Source organism: Mirounga angustirostris, unplaced genomic scaffold (genome assembly GCF_029215605.1).
Source record: "Mirounga angustirostris isolate CCGP_5_RB_7025 unplaced genomic scaffold, mMirAng1.0.hap1 SCAF_3, whole genome shotgun sequence".
Lineage (NCBI taxonomy): Eukaryota > Metazoa > Chordata > Mammalia > Carnivora > Phocidae > Mirounga > Mirounga angustirostris.
This window is the reverse complement of record NW_026991711.1, coordinates 37,958,184-37,978,158: the sequence shown is the minus strand read 5'-3', so window position 1 is coordinate 37,978,158 and position 19,975 is coordinate 37,958,184. Positions and strand designations below refer to the sequence as shown.

The following is a 19,975-nucleotide window of genomic DNA, read 5'->3' as shown; positions in this document are numbered from 1 at the left end:
TTTGCTGAAAGTATGAAAATAAAGCATTAGTACAATCAATCACAGTATACCAGTATCCATTAGCCTGCTGCATCTTTTGGATAGTTTATATCGGATACTACTATCAATTGTACTACATTCATTATTCATTCTTTGTTAGTCTACCATCAGTCTTCACAACCCTTTTTCCTCTCTCATTAGTCAAACTCAAATTGCTATAGGAGACATTGATATTATTATCCCCACTTCTACCATTTTTTAAGTCAAAGTTGAAATTTTATGTTGCCCTTTGGGAATTTTATATTTCCTAATACTTATTGACTAATAGGCCTATGAAGTTTCACTTCGCGTGTCCAATTTATTCTGAATGAGGACAAACTTGTCTGAAATTTGACCTAAAGAAGATAATAGCAATGTTTGCCACTTACACCACATTTATTGCAAATATGAATTTAGGTAAATACCTTTTAGCTTCCAGTATTTTGATCTGCAATTTTGTTTTATTCATGAATAATTTCAAGAAAGCATCCCCATAACCACCCAATCCCACTGAAGTCCCTGTAGGGTCTCCTCACTGTCATAGGTAGGGATGCTGGTATATTAGCTACATTTATCCAACAAGCCGAAGAGGAAATTCTCCACATACCCTGATATCTAGCTTAAAAATTTAACATAGCCTTAGAGATCATGCTGGGGAATGTAGTTACAAATTCCTGGGCTAAACCATACCTCATAGAGGAGATTAATTTTGCACCATGTTTCAGCCCTCCTATTTAGTTCTTCTTTCATTTTTCCTATTTTAAATTTATCCAGGTAAGGAAAGATTGAATATGACAAGATCCTTTAAGAGAGATGACTTGCAAAGTAGATGCTTTGTGGGTACCTGTCTGTTTTTTTATATTTTAATTCTCTCCTTATAAATGTGTGTATATGACAGAACAACTCTACCTGACTTAATCTTCTTTCTTTTTTCAACCATTGTCCTTAGGCTTAGTTTCCCTTTCTCTTTCTTCACCCTTTTAAAAATTGCTCTAACCTTTTACACATTCTCAAACTCTATAGAAAATAATTCAGGAAGTTAATTCTTTACTATATTATAATGCTCTTTTATCCCCTAAATAGAAAGATTGAAGTTTCTCTGAATTATTATACCCAACATTGTTTGGGGAAGGTGTCATTAGGGGCAACTCTATTTTGATTACCATATAACCAATCCAACGGAGTTGCCACTATCAGCATTTTATTGTTCAACAGCCATGTTCCATTTTAATATGGAAGAGAAGAAAATGCCAATTCTCATTTTTTGTAAATACAAGGTAGCTTTTACCATCTCAAAAAGGATAGATCTACCACATTTTGGTCATGAATGGGTTGAATGACAAAACCACAAATGATTTTAGATAGGTACTCATTCCAAGTAGATCTCTTTATTCTGTTATGTCTAAGCATCAAATTATTAGATTAACCTTAATTTTCCTCCAGTCTTCAAAAGAGTACCAGAACATCAGTATGAACCATTACTTTTTTTTTTCAATGCTGATCTTAATTTTTTTACTGTTATTCTCTAGCTAATGGTCTCATTTTTGCCAATACAGTCAACTGCAGTCACTATTTTTGTGTGTGTGTGTGTGAGGGGATGGGGTCACTTTCACTGTTTGACTCTTTTTGCCTATTCAACTGTAGTCAAATTTACATCATATAATTTCCCTAGCAAAATTTTCACCATCTCAGACTACAGATGGATTGGCCACCACCCAGGAATTAAAGTCTTATCAAGTCCTTTCTTCCCATGTTGTCACTTACTTCATAAATCTTTTGCTCTATTGAACAGAGGTCTTTGTGTTAGTTCCACATCTTCCTCTCATCTTCCTGTGACACTGCCATTGATTCAACATCAGGTGATACTACGTTTAGAATCCATGAAAATTCACAAGAAATTCTATGTCCCCAACCCATTCACTTCCATTGAATGACACACAATAGGCAACACAGCACACTGACCTGCATTGCTTTGGGAGGTGAGGCTCCCTCTCAAGTAGAACTTGTGGGTATAAAAGACAAGGTTGAAGACAGTTCTGTCCACTTCAATTAATTAAGTCTATCCCTGCCATTTCTTTCCTATTTATTATATTCTGCATGTCACATAGCCCATCAAGGAGTATGTGTCAAGGCGCATACCTCCCATCGAGGCTGCAGTTCACCAGTCAGCAGATCACAATAAAGAATCCTGACAGCTAGGTACAATTACCCAGCTTGGTAAAACATAGATAACATATTACTCCACATTTATTTCTAGAGGCACTAGCCCTGGATCATACTTTCAGGATGAAAGTCTGGGATAATAATTTAGAGCAGCTATTATTTTTTTATCTTCATATGTATCTGAATATATCATCATTATGATTATCAGCCTTTAGACATATCTTGTCAAAGATATTTTGCAGTTGTGGAGTTCAAAAATAGACTCAATACTCAAGATGTATCTGATTAGCAAAATCACGGAAGGATTAATAAAAGTTTTAGGAAAAATTTCCTGCATCACAAACCACTCCAAAACTTGGTAGCTCTAAACAACCACCATTTGTTTGCTCACATTTCTATCAGTAAGCAGTTTGGTGAGCTGGGCTCAACTGTGCCATTCTTTTGCTGGTCTTGCCTAAGGCGACTCATGGAGTTAACAGTTATCTGGGGCTGGATGGTCCCAGATGGCCTCACTTACATGTCTGGAGCTTTTGCTGAGGTGGCTGAATGTTCTTTGTGTGTGTGATGTCTCTCTTTACATGATTTCTCATCTTCAAAGGGGCTAAACAGTGTTTACTTGCAAAATGAGGGTGTCAGGGTCCTGAGAGGATACATCCTATTAATAAAAGAAGGCTGCAGGACTATCCAAGACTCAAAAGGAAAGGCAGTTGATCTCACTTCTTGTGGAAGGACCAACAACCAAAAAAAGAAAGTAACATGACATTTTAATCCACCACAATCCCCTCAATCAGCATATTATATTTTTAACAAAGCAGAATCATGTTGTACAATGAAGGATAGTATAGTGGTTAAAAGTGAAAACATTGGTGCCTGGCAATTAATGAAAGATAACAATATGTAATGCGGTAGAGCATTGCAGTTAAGATCACAGACTTCAGACCCAGTCTACCTAGGTTTGATTCTTGGTTTCTTCATCTAACATTTGTGTGCCTTGGTTAGGTTACTTAAACTATCTGTGACTTGATTTTTCCTTTGCACAATAGAAACAATTTTTGTTATTCATTTATTTATTCTAAAGATTTTATTTTTTAAGTCATCTCTGCATCCAACATGGGGCCTGAACTTACAACCCTTAGATCAAGAGTTTCATGCTCCACCGACTGAGCCAGCCAGGCACCCCAAAATGATAATTATTAATAACACGTGTGTCATAGGGTTGCTGTGAGAATCAAATGAGCTAATGTATAATATATGAAGTCCTTGGTCTAGTCCTGAAGCATTTTAAGAACTGAATAAATATTATGAATCTTTTGTTACTTAATTTACCTTGTACATTGCTCATCATACAGTTATTTCTTTAAAATTTTATGAATTATTATTGAGCTTGTGGTCAACTATAACTCATAGGATTTTTTTCCATGTGCAGTTAATTTCAAATAGACTATTCTTCGAATAATATTTGAAACTTAAAGCTAGTGTACTGTTTTGCTCTGATTAAGTTATTGGCTTTGTACATTTTAGCTTACAAATATGTCTTTGATTCTAATTGTTTGGATATTAGAAATTTCTCTAATAACTCTTCTATAATTGATATTGACATTCTCAAGTGTTTGATAAAAATATATACAGTTTTTGTCCAAAGAAAGCAGAACACTACAAAGGACGTTTTGTTCTTCCTTTTTTCTGTGTCTTGTTGGATTAAAAATTAGTTAATCCTTTCTTTCATTTTTACCATGATGGAAAACTGTATACTCTATGTGTATACTCTTACTATTTTTTCTTACATTTTAAACATACTTACTTTATTTTTTGTATTTTTCTAACTCATCCATGTTCAAGAGGTTAGCATGTTATAAAATGTCTCTGAATATTCCCCACTGATTGAAGTTTTTGTTTTGCAAAATTGCATTTCTACTTTGTTTCAAAACAAACAAAAATAGTCATTTATTTTATAAGCTTTCAATACATAATCTAATTTATTGAGATGTTTTATTTATATTTTTGCTCATTATTATTGTTTGCTCCACACTTTTTAGTGGGTTTGCATTTTTTCTTGCCTGAGTACATTATTCAGTAAATTTGCAATGAATGTCTAGAATTATAAACACTATTGGTGAAAATGTTTTGATTGTTTTCTTTCTCAATAATATTAGCTTATCTGGATATGAGGCAAATACTGGGATTTATTTTCTCTCACTGTGGTGACTTATTGTATCTATTATTCTGATAGAATGCCCTACTTCAGATTACAGATTTATAATTCTGATAGTTTTTAGTATTTTCCCATTTTCTTTGAGATTTATTTTATAATCTATTTTTCCTCAGTTTTTTATCCTTATGTTTGTTTGTCTCATTCAGCAGTGGAATATATTTTCATTCTAATGTATTTTTTGTTAATTACAGAAAATTCTGAAAAAAAAAAAGAAAATCCTGAAGCATTGTTCATTTGAATTTGAATGCTCTCCCAACTGTTCCATTCTCTTCTACTGGAAATTTCATCATATGTAATTCATAGCTCCTCAATTTATCTTCTATATTTTTCATTTCATAATGTCTTGGACAACTATCTCAATTCTAAATTTTGATTCATTAATTCTCTCTTTCCCTGTTCTCAGACTACTATTTATCTTTTCCTCTTATTTTCATTTCAATATCTGCAGTTTTCCATTTCAACAATTTTTTTCTTTTTCTTATTTTCTGATCTTGTTTTATGGGTACTATGTCCTTCATAGTCACTCTGAGCTTTAAAAGTACACTTATTTTAATATCTTCAGAGCATTCTGGTATTTTTAACTCAACATTGTGAAATTTATGTTTATTGTTTGTTTTTCTCCATGGCTTTGGGTTTCTTTCTGTATGTTGTAATTTTGTTCTGCGGGTCCACATTTCATGTAAGTTTTTCTTTCTTTATATTCATTCTTTCTTTCAAACATTTTTGCAGTTGTCTCACACCTCAGCTACTTCCTAGAGACTACACTACAGAAGCAATATTGCTTTGTAGATACCTTCAAGGAGACTGCATAATAATATTCAATGGTACAGAGTCGCTAGGCTTCTGGGTATAAAATTAGTTCTGTTTTTTCCCTTTTCTCAAGGCAAATTGTGAATTGTAGACCCAAATCTGAGGACATAGTTGGATCTTCTTTTGCTTCTTTTCACTTGTGCATAAATGTAGTACTAATCCCAGTCTTCACCCAGAGTGCATCTACCTCTTGTACTCAGTATATACGGGGCTTGTTTCATCCTTGTCAAGACTGAAGTTCCAGGCCCCATCATCTTTGAATAGTATCCAGGAATCTGCCTTCAGCTCCCACTCACTAATGGGAGTTTTCCTCTGACCCATAAAATCAGTTCTGTGGGATGGAGAAGACTACGGAAACCTTAAATGTCACCTGTTGAAGAGGGCAGAGGCTAGGGTCCCTGAATAACTATAGAGAAGACCTGCCACGTGGACCTGTTTATCTGCTCACCGTTGTTACATGAGCAAGAGGCAGACTGGTCTTGAGTTGACCCTTTATATATTTGAGACTTGTTACCACTGGCTAGCCACCTTGATTAATCAATTGTCTGACTTGAGTGTTTAATGTCTTATAGTAACTTACTAAGTGCTGAATTTTCTGCTGCACTATAGTGATAAAAAGAGGATTGTGCTTTTTAAATTTCTTTCTTGTCTGTTTCAAAATGCCTATTGGAGTCCATCAGCATATGAAAATGTAAAAAGCATTATATTTCTTGTATAATGCTATTAAACAATCCCTGGAATTAATTCAAAATTAGATCAGTGTCATTAATGTTTGTTAACTTCATTCTCCAAATGGTATAAGTTTGGCTTTGCACATACAACAATCTGAAAATCGTTTTGCAGTGTAAAGTTTTTGGAAGACTTCTTGCTATTCTTATCATCCACCCAGAGGTCACAAATCCTTACCATTCCTCTCTAAAAATATGCATTTCTAAATTAGATGACATTCCTTTATGTAACAGTTTATTAAAGCCTCAGAAGATTCTTTCTAGTTTTATTCTAGGTAAACTTACATGTTTGTTTTGTTTTTGTTTTATTGCTCGTCATATGATCTACATATAGTTTTTGAAGATTTGATCTTTTTTTTTAAAGATTTATTTATTTATTTATTTGAGAGAGAGAGAATGAGAGACAGAGAGCACAAGAGGGAAGAGGGCAGAGGGAGAAGCAGACCCCCTGCCGAGCAGGGAGCCCGATGTGGGACTCGATCCCGGGACTCCAGGATCATGACCTGAGCCGAAGGCAGTCGCTTAACCAACTGAGCCACCCAGGCGCCCCAAGATTTGATCTTAAGAGTAGTGAATTTATAGTAACATGGATACATGACTTACAGGATGACATCCATGTCACATTTTATATCTGTAGACATTTGTAAGTTATAGTCAGTTATTAGTGTTTTAACATACCTTATTTCCTTTTGAAATTACACACAAAAAAACCTCCTTAGATAAAGTCAGACAGTTTTATCTGAATCTTTAGAAAGCTCTTGTGCTCAATTAAATAGGGGAATACTTTGTTTGTTGAAGATTTCTTAATTTTACTCTTATAACTTCTATGGTATATGACTATTACTTTGTGCATTTATTTCACTTCTTTATCACTAGTCTGTTCTGTATTTTTGGTCATAACTAAGTCCAATGTATAACTGTCCACTATTACTTATAATTTTTGCCTTTTTACAAAGTACAATTTATTTAATTTAGTAATGTCGCAAATTTTGTTTTTACCTTGTTGAAACTGTTACAGAACATGCAGATTTTTGAAAACTCCCTTTTTTTCAAAAACATATTTTACATACATATTTTTAACTGTGGTAGAAAGGCACACACTCTACCAATCTAAGCACACTGTACTGTGGTCACATGTTAATAGTTCTATAATTCTTACCTACACTTTTTCTTCTTTCCTTTGAAATAACTTTTAGAATGCATTATGTCTATGGATTTCTCTATCATCTATCTATGTATCTATCTAAGTATGTATGTATGTATGTATGTATCTATCTATCTATCTACCTATCTATCTATAATTTTTTACTTCCATGCCCTCACTGCAAATAATGGATGAGTTATTCTTGGAAGAAAATTCATTTTCTATTATCATATTTCTGTTATGAATTCATATATTAGAATCATTTGCAAGACTTACCTGGTGGATGGACCCATGAGTTTTGGCATCAGCTCTTACCTAGGTGTGAATGTTAAGTTACTGAATTCTAATGTGTGTATTTTGTATATATATGCATGTATGTGTTTATTAGTACATACTATTCATATAATTATAGATATGTGAAGTGCGTAGTATGTCAGATGACTCTAATAAATGCCAACAATTTTTATTTTCCATGAAGTCGTTGTAATATTTCTTTTGTTAAAAACCCCATACAAAGAAATATTGACATCTGGAATATAAAAGATTTTACCTTTTTTCCTGTTATTTTCATCAAAAAAATTTAGTCACAATCTTCATTTTTTAAAATTTATTTATGTATTGATTTATTCATTTTGAGAAACAGAGAGAGGGAGAGAGAAGGGGCAGAGGGAGAATCTTAAGCAGGCTTCACATCCAACACAGAGCTTGATGCAGGGCTGGATCTCACAACCCTGAGATCATGACCTGAGCTGAAATCAAGAGTCAGATGCTTAACTGACTGAGCCACCCAGGTGCCCCTCATTTCTTTTCAATTCCTGTTCCCCACTCACATGTTTAATTTTATGAGTCCATTTCTCTATGTTTCTTAGCTTAAAATTCTGTTGATCAGAAACAAAAATAGTAGCCAAAAATTCCCCTTTCAGATTTTGTTATGTGTAATTCACACCTTACCTAGAGATGTTTATAGCAGCAATGTCCACAATAGCCAAACTATGGAAAGAGCCAAGATGTCCATGACAGAGGAATGGATAAAGAAGATGTGGTATATATATATATATATATACAATCGAATGTTATGCAGCCATCAAAAGGAATGAAATCTTGCCATTTGCAACCATGTGGATGGAACTGGAGGGTATTATGCTGAGCGAAATAAGTGAATCAGAGAAAGACATGTATCACGTGATCTCACTGATATGAGGAACTCTTAATCTCAGGAAACAAACTGAGGGTTGCTGGAGTGGTGGAGGGTGGGAGGGATGGGGTGGCTGGGTGATAGACACTGGGGAGGGTATGTGCTATGGTGAGCGCTGTGAAGTGTGCAAGACAGCTGAATCACAGACCTGTACCTCTGAAACAAATAATACATTATATGTTAAAAAAAAAAGAAGATAGCAGGAAGGGAAAAATGAAAGGGGGAAAATCAGAGGGGGAGATGAACCATGAGAGACTATGGACTCTGAGAAACAAACTGAGGGTTCTAGAGGGGAGGGGGGTGGGGAGATGGATTAGCCTGGTGATGGGTATTAAGGAGGGCACATACTGAATGGAGCACTGGGTGTTATATGCAAGCAGTGAATCATGGAACACTACATCAAAAACTAATGATTAATGTATGGTTATTAATATAACATAATTAAAAGAAAGAAATGCAAGGGGATTAAGAGTACACTTATTGTGATGAGCACTAAGTACTGTATAGAAATGCTGAATCGTATTGTACACCTGAAACTAACATAACCCTGTATGTTAATCATATTTCAATTAAAAGAAAAGAAATGCAACACTTTTATACCCCAGACTATAAAATATTAATAAAAGAAATTAAAGAAGATCTTTAAAAAAAAGAGATCACACTTTCAAATTAATAACTATTTTACTTAATCTAAATACTTTTGTGTGCATTTTAACCAATTTCCTCTATTTTGTCTTTAGCACTAAAGACTAATATCAAAGTGATTTGTATATATAAACTCTTATTATTTACTCCTAAGGTTTCTCTTTTTTGGCACAAAAAAGAGAATAGAACATCAAAACAATAAGAACAACTGACGATGCTTTTGAAGTGTTGTTTTTTTTTTTTCCTTTTAAATCAAGAACTTATACATTTTGGCCACTTTTCCAACATTTACAAAATTCTTTACAATTCTTTAAAAAATATTTTAAAGTTTGTACTATGGAGCTGAGCTGAAAAATATACTCATAAATGTTAATCAATTCTAACCATAAATGGTAGATTGCTTTATAGTCCTTGCATTTTGTACTCCCAATAAATATATTACAGAATACATTTTGTTTGTTACCTGCAGAGAAATCACTAACTGAAGTCAAAGCAACAAATATTTTTGATTGCCTCCTCAGTAAAATGTACAATGCCAAGTTTTATAATCACATTTTAGTGGTAATATCTTATGAATCATGTATATAAAATAACAATTTGAAATTGTATAATAAAATACTTCATGTAGTACTTACTTTCAAATATAACATGTCATTTAATTCTTAAAAGCTCTTGTTTAGATAGATATTCAACATTTTTTAAAAAATAAAAATAAATTAAAAAACCCATCTTTTATTACAAGTAAGAAAACAGACGCAGAGAACAAGGGATTTTTTTTTCAATGAAGCACAGCTAATAAGTGGCAGATCTCCAGACAATTTGCAAACTATGATGTTAGATGATTTATCTATTACCAGTGGACTCATACTTTTTTTTGTTTCCCTACTCATTAGATTAAATGTTTGCAAAAAGTTGTTAAAATTCTGAAGTTCTTGATACATATCATTATCACTACATTTGTCTCTATACCACATTTACCTCCACTGTTTAACTGAATTTTTCCATTACTAAAGAATCCTTGTGTTTTTCAGCCTTTGTGGTTGAGTATTGCTGTTCCCTCTTTAAAAACCTTTGCCCATGGTATCTATCCATCATAAGATAAAACAAGGAGGCAGGCTTCAGTTTCATATAGTAAGAGATTTTTAAATGATTATAATCAACGAACTTGGAGTGTCCTATGCAATACTGAGACAAAATATCTACTAAGGGCATTTTACTAAGAATTTTCCTGTTGGTTAGGAAAAGGTTGGACTAAAACATTTAAAAAATATCTTTCTTTTTTAGCCTTAAGACAATTACTTTATTCAAATCTGTATTATAGTACTTATTTTATTCATCTCATTCCCCTTCTAAATTGCATGTCTTTATGGAGGGAGGGGAGAGAATTCACATATCTTTGCATCACTCATGGCATCTAAAGCTATCTTACTAACTTTGATCATTCCATACACTTTTGTCAAATCCCTTATCTATATAGGAATAAAGTGAGTTAAAAACACTATAAAGAGAATGTTTGAAAAAATAATCTAGGGGAAATAGACAAAGAAGATAACAGGAAAGACTAAGATAACAATAGAATAGAGAATAATAGGGAAAAATATACACACATATGTGTAATAAAAACCAAAATAAGGCAAACGTTTAATAAACAAAAGTGAGATAATTATTGGACAGATATCACTCTCCAAAGCATAGTGGCCATACTTACTGGAACATGTCATAGTAAATTAAAATTGTGCATAGTGCTACTTTGACATTACTGGGAAATCCATATTTATCTGTTTGTAGTGCTTCTTGACATTAAACATTTCATAGACGTTTGGATACCAATACTCTTAGTTTTGCAGGGAATTCTGCAGATTACTTTTATTTTCTTTAAAATTTACCCATGTTTTTATGAAAGCAGAGCTGTCTACTAACCTTAAAAGTACTTTTATTGTCAGCAATGACATTTAGAGACTAAATTGTTTTGCATGACAGGAAAATATATATTTTGTTTAGTTTTTTCTATTACTTAACTTTAAAAACAATTACTTTTCATAGTGATTTTACTCAATCTTCCTTTTCCAATGCAATGCCAATTATATATGTAATTTTTTAAAAGTTTTCTTGAGAAGCAATGTCTTCCTTCTACAATGATTGTATCCACAATATGCTTCAAAACAGGAATTAATTGTAATTTTCCAAAGAATTTGAGAAGCTTCTAGTACTGAGCTATAATCATGCAATATAGAGGGGTTTTTTTCTGCTTTACATCTTGCAAAACATCTTCATATGTATACACACACACATAATTTCTATGAAGAAAATCATTTTCAAAAAAGAAACCATTCAGATTGCTCCATCTTAGATGATGATATAGGGATGATTAGTCTGACTTCCTTTACTTGTACATGTACTACAAGGAGTGGCTCCAGGGCATAGAACACTAAACCTATAAATTTGAAAATTGTTATACAACCTGATTTTCCTCAGAAAATGGAAAACTGAGACACAAGTAATCCACACCATGCAAAGGCAAATGCTTTCTTAAGCTATCACCTGTTGCTTAAGATGAAGTGATCAGTGAAGGTAAGACTGCACTTAACTGTTTGTTATGGTGGGTGAGGCCTATAGGAATGATGGGATGTGTTGACTACTTCTGACTCTACCGGAGAGGTTACTGAAAAATAACGTCATGAGGTCAGATTGTTAAACACTCAGATCAAGGTCTGATCAGAGAACAAGTTAGTTTCTGTGATGACACTAAATAAAATCAAAATATAATCTTGCAACAGAAGTAGAGTTCAGAGCCTCACCCAGTGACTTATGTGAAATATTATTTGGTAAGAATTGGAGACCTGCATATAGGAATTGAAGACATTCAGGTAGATTTCATTGACTCTAAAGATCTTTCAAAACCTTCAAGGCTTTCTAACTAGTAGAAGCAGTCCCTCCTACCCTTGGCAACATACTAGCTATGCTCTGCTTAAAACGTCTGTTATAATCTTATCTTAGGCAGTTGCTATATATGGTATATTTATTCTCTAATCTCCATACCATAGTCCCCTTCCTCTTTATATCCATTACTAGAGGAGATCTACAAATGCCCCTTGGTAACAAATATAAAGAACAATATACTTGATTGCTTATACACTAAAGGATTTACAATTTTTTGCTAATTTTGCATTATCAGAAACCCAGGCATTATTTGTGAGGATGGATCCTAAAGGTACTTGATCAAGTAAGACAAACATAACATTACATCAAGCACAATTTGTCTCTACAAATTTTGTAGAGCATGTAACAGAGATTCTGATTCAACGGTTAACTCAAGCAACTTATAGTGGCTTTAACATTTTTCTTGGTTGGTTGACTGAAATCTGGTCTCAACGCTGGCCTACATTATGAGATTCATTGCCAGAATTTGCTTAGTCTATGGAAGAAGGAATTCAAACATCTAGGGAGATAGCCATCTTGATGTAAATTTATCATGACTAATATGTCCCATGGGAAGACTTAAAGGTCACTATTTTGAAAATGTTTGAAATGTCTTGAAAAGAAGAGTTCCAATATCCTTATACGGCTCTGTGATGTCTACTCTTTGCAGGCCTGGGATGTCGATGGCAATGTTTCCATTGAGCTTCGCTCTTTCATTTCAGTGAGTATGACTTGAATTCTGGAGTGGCAGATAATAGTGACTGTGGAGGGCATAAGACCAGAGTGACAATTGCAATGTTTTGATCTACAGGGATATATAATGGTGGTGTAATTAACCATAGTGTCCTGGATGGGGGGCCTACTATTATATTACTTGCATATATAATCAGCTACATATATAATGTAGCTCTGGTAAATACATACCACTTTTGAGTTACCATTAAAGGAGAGTGAGCATCACAGCTTTTTATTTATTTATTTTTAAAGATTTAATTTATTTGAGAGAGGGTGGGCGAGAGAGAGGGAGAGAGGGAGCATGAGCAGAGGGGAGGGACAGAGCGAAAGGGAGAAGTGGGCTCCCTGCTTGGGGGAGGGGACCCTGGGATCATGACCTAAGCTGAAGGCAGATGTTTAACAGACTGAGCCACTGTGCACCCTACTTCACAGCTTTTTAATTATGGTCCTATAATGGGAAGGTCTTGTAATGATGCTAAAGTATAATATTTGATCTTTACAGAATATGGAGGTAGCATTGCAAATAGTCTAGAAAATAAATTAACTTTATTCAGAAAAATATAATAACTAATACGACCTTATTATCTCTTTCAGGGAAGATGAGTACTTCATTTGTATGTGGATAGTCGCATCCTATGAGGCATAAGCATGATGCTGTTGATATACTTGTATGGAAGTTTATAATGGATAGAGGGGTTTACATGGATACTGAGTGGCCATAAAGGAAGGACATCAAGCAATCTCTACTGGCTCTCACCACCACATCCATCCATCCATTTTTTTTTCCTGTATTACAAAGTTGAGTGTGTGTGTGAGAGACAGTGTGCATCTAACACTGAAGAATTCAAAGTTGAAAATAAATCATCATAGCTTTAATTCAATATTCAAAACAGCATTAACACTTCTGGGGGCTTCTGGAAATGTTTTAATATGAGCAAATACTTAACTTTAAATGTAAAGGATTTTAGGAGGTTTATCAAGTAGCTGAAAAGAAAGAGGACAGAGAAAGATTCACTACAGAAAAAAGGAAAAGCAAGATAGAATCTGAACTATCAGGCATAATCTCTGTATTCACTGTTCTTAGGCTTTACACTATTGTATGACCCATCTGTCAGTGAGTACCCATGCTAAAAAATGGTGTCTATAATTTTTTTCTGCTTCTCTGTTCATTTACTGATGAGCACATAGTTCCTAAATTTCATTTTTAAAATAACTATATTGCATCGACACTCCTGAAATCTTCTTACTGGTGAAAAAAGAACTAACATGACTTTGATATGAAATAATAAAACCTCCTAATAAGTTTTGTCTCCTTTCTGATTTCACTTTTAGAGTCCATAACTTCTTTTATTTTAACTTCAAGTTTTTATTTAAATATAAGTTAGTTAACATATATGGTAAAATTGGTTTCGGGTGTAGAATTTAGTGATTCATCACTTACATACAACACCCAGTGCTCAACACAAGTGCCCGGCTTAATGCCCATCACCCATTTAGCCCATGCCCCAGCCACCTCCCTCCATCCTCTATTTGTTCTCTATAGTTAAGAGACTCTCATGGTTTGCTTCATAACTTCTATGTGTCAGAAAAATGAAAGTAGTTTTTCTTTTTTCTTTTTCTTATTAATACATTGTTATTTCTTCCTCTTGTCAAACTGAGCCAACTACTTTCCCCTGTCTCCCTGGGGAGGTTTAGAAAAAAGGAACATACAGGGAAAATGAGACATGCGGGAAAGACATTGGAGGTGGAGACAGCTCCTTCACATGGTGAAGAGAATGAGAAAGGTCACCATCAGGCAAAATAGCCCCATGGCCTCAGAGAAGGCAAAGTTCAGAATGGCTTAGAAGAGCTATTGCTTCAGAGAAGGGCTCCTGTTATAACCAATGATGAGGCTCCCAAACACAGTCCCAATTCCAGGCCCAGAGCCAGCCATCCCTGCCATGACAGCCCCAGCCCCAGTGAACTTGGCTGCAATGTCAATGTCCCTTGAAATGGCACTGGTTCAGGAGTTGCGTCGAGGAGTTAGTGAGGTCAGGGGACATGGGGCTGCCAAACTGCTGAGGCTCTCATCTGTCTTTGGCAGTTTTAGAACCACTACAGTGATTGATTGGCTCCACAGCTGAGAGGTGCTCCTGACCAGGAAGGGCGTGGAGAAGAACTTCGCACAGGTGTATATTTTCAGGGGATGAGGAGCTGTGGCAGAAGAGCTGCTCCTCGTGCAGAGAAGACAGCCAAAGTAGTTTTTCTGAAACACATGAATCTGACAATAAGGAGCAACTCCCTGCTATCACTCTAAATAGTACCTTTACAGCCTTGGAAGCTTTCGATATTATCAGGTCATTAGGCGTTCAGGAAACTCTTGCTGTACATGACAAGTTTAGAAATATTCAATTTTTTGAAGTTACCTAAATGTGTAGAGACCTTTCGACTTTGTAATTGTATGGTCATGCATTCTGATTTTTTCCACAACATGAAATGCTTCCTGTGGTGTTTGTTCTAAGCTATCAGCGATGATGACTACAGTGGACTGACAGTTAATTTTACTGACCATTTTTAAAGTCCCCATGAATGGAGAGAACTTTACATAGACTATTTAGAAATTATTTAGCAAAAGCCTTCTCGATTAAATAATTTGAAATTGTGCATTATTACTCTCAGGTTTTAAAACCTAGAAACAAAATGCTGCGTTTGATTCACTAATATACAAATGGTAATGGTGGTGGTAAGGTAGTGTGGAGCAGCCTGACTTCTCTTTTATATTTCTGTAAAAACAGAAGAATCGGGTAAATTGTAACAAAAGACTTGAAATTTAGCAAGTGATATGTATTACTTCTGCTTTGCACTTGATCTTAGTCAAAAGGCCAAAAAATGAATATTATTACTTCTGCTTTGCATTCATCATCTTCTGCAAATGTGAACAAAAAGACCTATGTGTAATAGAAAAGTTTCTTCAGTTCAATTGTCAAATGCTTGTCAAATACAAAGGAACAGAGGAACTTTCTCTAAGGTCTAGCTGAGGGTGTCCAAATGCAATTCCATTGAAGACTGCTTTAGTCATTTTCTCAAGCCAGGTTCAAAAGGGCAAAGTCAGTTTTTTAAACAAAATTTTAATTATTGCATATGCCCTTTCAAGTCAATGAAAAACAACCGCCTTTCCACTCATCAAGTAATTGTGTTCAATGTCTACAGAGGACACTAAGCTCCAATAGTTCTAGCTGATATGCAGACAAGTTGTGCGCATGTTGAATAATGTTCTTATTTTGGATGTGTCAAGGCCAAAATAACAAGCTTAATTTAAACATATAGCAACGCATCAGTTTGTTTTCATTTTAAAGTAGAGTTACCAAGTTGAAGACCTTTTCTATAATGAAAGTGTTAAAACAAATTGACAGTCAATAGTCTTAAACTTTAATTTGATTAGTCCTGCTCTTAGCAATTGCACTATTGCATTATATATGATCCTCGGTCATTCAATGAAGCAATGAGTAGAGTGTTTCCATAAGTAAATTTTTAGGTTCATATACAACTTTGCAACATTTTCACAGTATTATTTAGAGATTATACGTTCAACATGCACTATATTATTGTATTTGTCATGACTAGAAGAAGGATAATATGAACATTCCCAGGTTTATATAACTGTAACTTTAAAAGGTAAAAATAAATTTTATCACAAATAATCAGAAAATCTTTAATTTTAAAAATAATCAACTTATGTTCTTAATCATACTATAGATTGGTAAGTAATTTTATTTAACAATAGCAAGAAAAATAATCTTAAAGAGTAAATAAGGAATCTGTTACTTAAGTATAAGAATTAAATTATATTTAATTCTTAAATATAACCAGTTCATGAATCTAGTTATACTATAGTTTGTTAATTAATATTGATTTATAATGATAGGGAGGAAATAAAAATATAAGTAATCTTAAGATGCTAAAGTGACATGTTTACCATAACTATATTCATAAAAAACAATAATATGATGCCTGTGAACTAACTGGGTACTCTTGGAATATTATATTATTAATGATATATGCCATTTTCTATATTTGATAATATATTACCCAACTTAATAAACTACTATCTATTCAGAAAAACTAAGTATTCTTGCACAAAAGCCTAAGGCAGTTGTATCAATATGACTATTTTCAACTTTAGAGCAATGATTTTGACAGATAAGAGGAGTAAATTCATATAATAGTGTCATGATCCAAACAAAATATAATCACTTAAGGTAAAATTATACCCTATCTATGGAAGGAAGACTAGAATCTTAAAGCACTATTCTTATAAAAGTTAATTTACTTTCAGGGTGATTTTTGTATTTATATTTTTCAGTATATTACTGAACTAAGGAAAATAAACTGATGTGTGGGTGATTAGTTACAGTTATACTACATTTGCCTTCAAATTATGGATCTTTGAAAAAAGAGACTGGTGTGTAATAAATTGATTTTCATGTCTTTTTGGCATCCTTTATTTAATAATTAATGTTTTTTATTGATATGTGACTTTGTTACTTAAATTCTTTAGTTTTAAATCAATAAGCATGTTAAAAAGAAGAAGAAAATAAACGAGTGCTTGAATTAAGCATCAGCATTGTCTCTTTCTATTATCCCTTGTTTTTGTCATGCCACCTGAGCTCCTAGTTCAGCAAAATAATACAATGATATATTCTAGACTTACTAAAATATAGACATAAGTAAAGTAGCTTAGTTTAGAGGTATTTCCAGATTGGCTATTAAGATATTCAAAGGAAACAAAATCATCTTACAATAAATCTAGATAGATAGATTATAGACAGATACGGCTAGAAATAGATATATCTGAACTGATCATTCACAGTAGCTCAAGTACTTATAATATATTCTGTTATATACATATTTATATTTAATAAAGGGAATATTTTAGGTTGAGAGGAGAGATAAGACTAAATCAAAATAAAAGCAAAGATTTCAAAGTGTTAATCCATTGGTAGTCTTCTTGAAATGTGAACAAGGTGAATGTGAGGACCACATCAAGGTATTCTGCCTAGTTTTATCATGGGTAGAATTAAGCTGCATTAACACTGCGTATGGGATATAGAAATAAAAGTTGACTTGTATGCACAGAGTATTTTTTCCATTAGTCAAGCCAAGTAATTCTTTGCTTCTTTGTTTTTGGGAGGTTGGTCACCTTGGTAAGAGTGAATAATTACTTACTGTGGCCAATTATTAGATGATCACATAGTTAACTATAGCATCTCCATAAACTTTAGGCATGTCTGGTCCTTTGTTTTCAAGCCTATAAGTATGGCCCACTCTGCTTATACATACTCCTAAATATCAATTGCATAGTGGTAAGGATGCACAGGAAATTCTCATACAGTGCTTTTGCTGGGTCAGGTGGTGATAGTTTAAGATGAACACATTCGAGCACTTTCATTCCACTTCATATTGTATGTTCAATTCATAAATGCTTCGCCTTGTATGCTTTCCATGTTGTCAGCATTCTGTGAGACAAATTGATATCTTGCTTAGAAAAGATCAAGTTGAGTGCCATCTGTTACAATGAAGGGAGACTTCCAGACTAACTTTAATTGAGTATGAGTTGGAATTTTCTTTGTAGTAGAAAAATTGAAAAGCATTTCTAGTAGGCCCAAGGGGTGTAGTGTTTTCTCTCTAAAATTATTTTTCTCAATTTTTATGGGTTCTGCCCTCAAAAATTATTGCAAATGACATGTATAAGAATTTATTTTCAAATTAAATTGGCAGCAAATGATTGCCAAAGTAGAAGAAATGCTATCTAATAGATATTCCCAGAAATCAAAGAACTAATATTTTAATTATTCAAATAATGTGTAGGACATCTAGGGTGAAGCTTTATGGAAAATTGTTAATAGCACTTTATCCACTTAAAAAAAAGTCCTTGCTTATCTCATTGATATTCATGCTTATATTTGGTACTCTGTTGCGGGACGAATTCTAGAACAGATTACCATCTTATAAAACACAATTTTTTTAATAAGCAAATGTAATAAATGTAATAAAATATGTAATAAAATGTATACTACCAATCCTGATCTAATAAATACTATATTTGAGTCAAGTTTTGTTCAAACTTGGTAAAGCATTTTAAATCAATATTTTTCATAACACCCTTTTCTGCTGTACATAGTGAATCCTACATGTAACTTTACTTGTTTAAAAGAAGAAAAGTGTCCTTAATCAATTTCTTTAGTAAGCATATTTGAACTACTTTCAAATAAATAAACAAACAAAAACAGAGTTCTTCAAGTTATATCCTAGATTCTGCTTCTTTGAGACTTACTCTGTAGGATCTTGGATTAGTTAGTAGTTTTTGACTGGCGTGATTTATGGAGTTTGTTATGATTCAGTGTTCCCAGGACCCATTCTATATGAACACCACAAAATTAAATAAACACAATTTAAAATAAAAGAAAAACATGTTTGATGAGATCATAGGGCATCTTTCATAACTCAACCCTAATTAATGTGACCCAGAGCAATATACTTCATTCAGATATACTTACAAATTGTGTAATTGTGTGACCTAACATCTTCTTTGTAAGACCTTTATCCATTTTCTTCTGCTAACAATTACTTCTTTGTTGGCATATCCTTCATATGTGTAAATGATTTTTGTTTTTAAATTGAATATGTGAGAAAGAAGATAATTTTTTTTAAGATTGAGGAAAATTTATATGTTTGATGTTAAGGAGGTGGGAGAAAAAATGGGGGAAATGATTTTTGTTTATAGGCAGATTAATTTTGTGACCAATTTTTCATGGGAGAAATCAGAACAAATATAGGGTGAAAAATACAAATGATTTAATAGAAACAGATTTGTGAACTTTTTTTTTTTTAAGATTTTATTTATTTATTTGACAGAGAGAGAGATAGCGAGAGCAGGAACACAAGCAGGGGGAGTGGGAGAGCGAGAAGCAGGCTTCCTGCCGAGCAGGGAGCCCAATGTGGGACTCGATCCCAGGACCCTGGGATCATGACCTGAGCCGAAGGCAGACGCTTAACGACTGAGCCACCCAGGTGCCCATATTTGTGAGCTTTTAGTAGCTAAATTGAGAATTATATTCTAAATATGATAGGCAATGTTAAAAAAAAGAGAGAGAGAGAGAGACAACAAGCTCAAAATGGAGTCACTTGTGCTAAGCCCACATCACCAAACTGAGACTTATTACCTAACCAAATTTCAATTTCAGCCTCTATCAAAAATGTAATCTTAACTAGTCAGTCTACAATTTCCTGGTCAGCACTAGTGACGTAATGTGCCTGATAAGACACTTGCCATCTCCCAAAGAAAAGTAACTCTGCCTGAAACAATTTACTCTCTTAATAACTTTTGTCCCACCTCCTTCTGCCTATAAAAGCCTTTCATTTTGTAC

General features: G+C 33.7%; 1 pseudogene; it reads right to left on the bottom strand.

Moving 5' to 3' along the window:
- Positions 1-14,328: 14,328 nt before the first annotated feature.
- LOC123839237 (ATP synthase F(0) complex subunit C2, mitochondrial-like) lies at positions 14,329-15,120 on the bottom strand (annotated as a pseudogene).
- Between the last annotated feature and the right edge of the window lie 4,855 nt (positions 15,121-19,975).